Raw genomic sequence first — 6,099 nt, 5'->3', positions numbered from 1 at the left:
TAGGCTGTCCTCTTGTCCGCAAAGTGTCCGCCGCATGGTTCATCATGACATGCCTTAAGGATGTCAGGCATTTCATCTTCCCGAACACACCTTCTGATTATACAATCTGGCCCTGTTTTGAACAATTCATTAGAAATCCAAGAATAATGTGAACTCTCCCGAATAATTTTCCTTTTCTCATTCGGAAATAAGTGTGGAGGTAGCTTCCCTGTAACTAGATAATTAGCCATATCTGCATACCAAGGAGTCTTGGTAGTCACTGCAAACAAGTATTCATCTAGAAACTTATCTTCTACTGGAGAATCTTCATTAGTGTTTTGGATTCTAGACAAGAAATCAGCTACTGTGTTTTGCTTTCCAGGTCTATCTAACACAGTAATGTTAAATTCTTGTAAAAGTAACAGCCATCTTGTAACTCTACAATTAGTGATAGGTTTGTTCATTAAATATCTTATGGCAGAGTGATCAGTATGGACAAAGGTTTCATAGCCGGTTATGTAGTGTCTAAACTTATTAATCGCATGTACCACAGCTAAGAACTCTTTTTCTGTAACAGTATAATTTAACTCAGTGGGAGTCAAATTCTTACTTGTGTAATAAATGGCATAAGGGATCAAATCCTTTTGTCCCAAAACAGCTCCTAGAGCGGTATCTGAAGCATCAGTGGAAATGTGTAAAGGGAGTTTCCAGTTTGGCCCCCTTAAGATGGGTGCTTCAGATATTCTAGTCTTTAGAGCTTCAAAAGCAGATTGACACTCAGGATCCCATTTGAACTCACAGTCCTTAGTAAGCAATTTGAAAAGAGGAGATGCTATTCTAGTGAAGTTTTCAATAAATCTTCTGTAATACCCAGTAAACCCAAGAAAACTTCTAACATCCTTCTGGCAATTTGGAATAGGTAACTTAGAGATGACTTCTACTTTAGATCTATCAACCTTAATCACATCTCCTGAAATATGATGTCCTAAAACAATCCCTTCAGTAAACATCATAAAACATTTTTCATGACTTAAAGAAAGATTTGTTTCCTTACATCTTACCAGTACTTTTTCCAAATTTTCCAAAGATTCTTCAAATGTATTACCATAAACTGTGAAATCATCCATGTAAACCTCTACACAATCATGAATTAGGTCTGAAAAGATTCCTAGTACAACCCTTTGAAATGTAGCAGGTGCATTGCACAATCCAAAAGGAAGTACTCGGTAGGCAAAAGTTCCCCAAGGACAAGTAAATGTGGTTTTGTCTTGATCTTCAGGTGCTACCTGAATTTGGTTATACCCACTAAATCCATCCAAGAATGAAAAATACTTTTTACCTGCTAAAGTATCTAGTACCTGATCAATAAAAGGCAGAGGAAAATGATCCTTTAAGGTTGCCTTGTTCAATTCTCGATAATCAATGCAAATTCTCCATTTACCATTCTTTTTGGGCACTATAACCAAGGGAGAAACCCACTGGCTATCTGAAATGGGGTAAATGAAGTTTACCTTGAGCAATTTCTGAAGTTCTTCTTTCACAATTTCCCTAAGGTTTGGATTCATCCGTCTTTGTGGTTGTCTAATAGGTCTGTTGTTTTCTTCAATGTAGATGTGATGAATACAAGTCTTAGGATCAATTCCTTTCATGTCAGTGTATTCCCATGCAAATGCTGTAGAATGCTTTTGCAAAAGTTTGGTTAGCTCTTCTTGTTGTGATCTTTCCAAGTTTCTGTTAATGTTCAAAGTTTTTCCCGGAAGGATTTCAGTTGTAGAACTACCAAACTCTTCCATTGAGAAGAGAAACATCTGTCTAGAGGAGAGATATTCAATGTTTGCATATATCTGGAAATGTTCAGAGTCATATTCTAAAGATACTTCAAAATTTTCTAAAGTATTTAGAATTTGACTGTCCTCACTAATCTCAGAGATGGTCAAAACAGGTTGTATAGTATCTTCATCCTCTACCCATTCATCTTCTCCTATTTCTGTAATAGCTTTTGCTGGGGGATACAAGTTGAATTTCTTGGTGGAATTACCATCTGATATATACATGTCCCCAGACCTACAACTGATGAAAGCATCAGCTGTTGCTAGCCAAGGTCTTCCTAAGATAAGAGGATGTCCTCCTAGATTATTCTTGGGAGTTAAAATCATAAAATCAACTGGATATTCCCAAGAATCTAGAGAGACTGGAATGTCTTCCAATACACCATCAGGTTTAATGATTGATCTATCTGCAAGTTGCAACAAAGTAGGTGTAAAGAGAAGGTTAGGAAGCTTTAACTGATCCATGGTCTGTCTACTCATGATGTTGATAGCGGCTCCTAAGTCAATTAAAGTATTTGGGATTTCAACCCCATTAATATGAGTTTTGACAATAGGACTACCGGGATCCACATACTTTTGCATGGTAATTTTGCCCATCATAATGTCTGCAATTTTTCCAACTAGATGTATCCTTTTGGTATCTCTGGTTCTTTTTACTGTTTTCTTCAAGCTCAACTCCTTTATTGTCTTTGCTAGAATGGGAATTTCTTTAATGGCTTGTAACAAGGGAATCTTGATACAGACATTCTTCAATTCATCTAGAAAGCTATAGTCAGGCAACCAAATTTGCTTCTCCACTCCTTTGTCAATTTGCAATCTTTCAGGAAAAGGAGGTGTAGCTAAAGATGTAGGTTGCTCAACTATGGGAGTTGTAGAGATTGATTCTTTTTCTTTTTGGATATTTTGGTTTTGAAGTGATACTTCAGAACCTTTATTGACTTTGAGAGATTCTTCCTCAGAAATGCTTGGTTGTTGGGCACTTGTAGAAGGTTGATCTAAGATTCTACCTGATCTGAGTTGTACTTCATTGAGAGGAACAACCATATAGGTAGGGAATGGTTGACCTTCCATCACATAAGCATTTTGAGGATTCCTATTATTTGGATTCGGTAATGGCTGAGAGGGAAGTTGATTTGACTTCTGCTGGGTGAGTTGAGAATTTTGATTTTGTGGAGGAGTTTGTTGTTGTTGAGGGTATGGTAATGATAATTGTTGACCTTGATTTGGAAGTTGTGGGGCTTGCTGATTCTGAAATGATGGAGGATATTGATAGAATTGAGCAAGTCTCGCATAAGGATTTTGCATGCTTTGCATCCATGCTTGAAAAGCATTTTGAGGTTGAGACCAAGTCTGTTGCCAAGGATTCCAATTTGGTTGGGGCTGAAAATTCATAGAGTTGTTAAACCCTTGATTTTGCTGCCCTTGCCAAGGTCTCCTTGCAACAAAACAGAGAGATTCAAGTGTGTTTGGATCCTCTTGAAAGACTGCTTTGAGGCCAGGAATTGAAGGACAATCCTTGGTCTCATGAGTTTCTGAGCAAATTACACATGTTTCTACAACGTGTGCATCTAAGGGACATTCCCTTAAAGCATGTTTCTTTCTACACTTCGGGCAAAAGATAGCCAAAGCCTCAGCTTCTGCTTTTTGTTTATTTTGAATCTTAAGGGTATCTATTTGTTCACTAAGACTCCCTAAGATATCAGTTTTGAATTCGTCAAGCATATTGCCAATTTCAGCCCTACTTACTGATCCTGTTGCAGATTTATTTGCTCTAAGGAGAGAGGGATCTCTAGGCCCTTTTTGAGTTTTTGATTTGCCCCTTGAGAGATGGATACAAAGTTCTGCTATATCATTGAGTGAAAGTTGAGAAATATCCCCTTTCCCCATCATATTTAAGATATCTATCCATTCATCCCTAATGGCTTTTAATAAGAGGGCTTTTAAGGTCTCTTCATCCAAGCTACTCATTTTTGCTCTTTTTAAGTTATATTGAAATCTTTCAAGCAAATCTTCTAAGCTCTCATCTTCTCTTTGCATCATTTTAAATACCTCGTCCTTGTGATTAGTAGGCATACAGTAGTCCAAATACCTATCCAAAAAGGTTTGTTTCATTTCATCCCAAGTCCTAATGGATTGAGTAAGTAACACCATGAACCATTTTAAAGCCTGATCTTTTAGTGTTGAGGGGAACAGCTTGAGTTTCTGAGTATCATCCAGATAGTCATAGGTTCGACACACAACTTCAAATTCAAACAAGAATGTTTCAGGGTCCTCAGTGCTTAACCCATGGAAATTTGGGAGGACGGATGGTGATATGTTTTTCATGGTGGCTCGGGAATCCTCATTAACAATGGGAAACCCAAATGAATTATCCCCATCTCTATTTCCTCCTCCAATGGGACCTCTACCTCCTCCATTATTATTGTTATTTCCTCCTCCTCCTCTACCTCTACCTCTACCACCTCCTTCTTCCTCTGCCATGATGATTCTCCTAGGGATTTCAAAATCTTCGGGTTCCTCTACAAAGGGTGAATGAGAAGAGATTTCTCCTTCTTCTTCAGGTGATTATACTTCCTCAATTACAATTGGTCTTTCTGTAGGAGAAAGAGAAGAGTCTCTTCCTGGTTCAAACTCAATAGAAGGTGTAGGAGAGTCAACTCTTGGCTCTTGAATTCAAGGAATTCTAGGACTAGGAGTTTCGGTTGGAGATAAGGGAGGTGTCTCTTGTCTATCCCTTGAAGCAGATGGACTTGTAAAGATTGAACTTCGAGCTCTAGCTAAAAACCTTCCCCTAGAATCTCTAGCTCTATGCATGTCATTTTTTTATTTTTCTTCAAGTCAAGTTAATAGTTCTTTTTCTGATCTTCCAGGTCACTCTAGGTGCAAGAAGAGAGCATACTCAAGAAGCTACTAAATCAAGAACTTTCTCTTTTCTGATCCTCCAGATCACTTTGAAGTGCAAGAGGAGAGCATACTTTGATAGGTTATCAACTTCTTTCCTTGAAATTTTTATGTTTTTTTTTTTTTTTTTTAAGAATATGGCTACTTAATTTCACTTCCCCGGCAACGGCGCCAAAATGTTTAGTCAATTTAGTATTCCTAAATTGCTAGTATTAATTGTCAACCCGGGGCTCGTAAGCTGATGAAGTGAAGGTGTACTATATGTACTTAAGCAACCTCTTAGAGCTTTTTGTCGTTTGGGGGTGTTGTTTATGGTTAACTTATCTTCCTAAGATGGAGTGATGATTATAGACAGATGAGTGAAAGTGTGTGTAAAGTGAGTTCTAGATGAGTGAGAGTGTGTGCTTCGTGGTTTCTAATTACTTGCTGAATTTGTAAAGGAAAAGAACTTGAAAGAAATGAATAACTTTAAATGACTTGAAAGTAAATGACCACGTTCTAATGGCATTAGTCTCTACTCATATTGCTGCAAATAAAAGAAATAAGAAAATCACTTCAAGGACTGATGATAATGATTATCTCTTCCTAACTCCCTACTTCTACCACATAGTACTGCGTAAAACACGATTAGGAAGTAGCTAAAGACAAATCCAAGAATTGATAAAAACTCTAAGTGACAAATTATAACACTACTATTCAGTTTCCATCATACTGCTTCCTACATATATGATTATGTGTAACAAGAGGAAAAAGTATTAGTGCTACAAGCCAAAACTATTTAAAAACAAGCTGCAATTAATTAGTGTTCTGTTCTCTGAAAGATAAATCATTCATGATAAAGAGAGCATAAATTAGTTAGCATCCAGCTTGTAAAACTAAGCTAAAGACTAATCTAGAAAACAAAGTAAAAAGGACAGCATTACGAATAAGACAACTGCAACTACCATTAGATATTAAAGCAAATACAATACACTTAATCCCGGGTCAAAACCTGCAAAGAGACAAAGCTGATCAGTGAAAATAAAGGCTGCAACAATGAAAAGAAAGTAAGCTGTACATAACTTCAAGAAAAGGAAATGCTGTAAGTAAAATAAAGAAATTGCAGAAGTATGAACATGAAATACTTATACACGGGCAGTCATGGACAGGGGCCCTCCATCCAAACAACCCACAGAAAACTCAGATGATGTAGAACTTCAAAACAGCACTGTTTCCATTACTTTATATGCAGAAATACATAGTCAAAGGGCTGGAACAGCACTATAAAACAGAGTTTTAAAAGTGTGCTAAAATTCTCACAAAGTCGTAAACTACAACAGCTAAAAAGTTAACATAAGCGTACGCAGACGCAAGTATTTATAGGCGTCTGCAAGATAGCCTAATGCGTAAA

The sequence above is a fragment of the Pinus tabuliformis genome, chromosome 3_1, assembly GCF_031772625.1.
Source record: "Pinus tabuliformis cultivar Carrire ecotype Pingquan chromosome 3_1, CPIR1, whole genome shotgun sequence".
NCBI lineage: Eukaryota > Viridiplantae > Streptophyta > Pinopsida > Pinales > Pinaceae > Pinus > Pinus tabuliformis.
Note: the sequence above shows the minus strand (reverse complement) of the source record.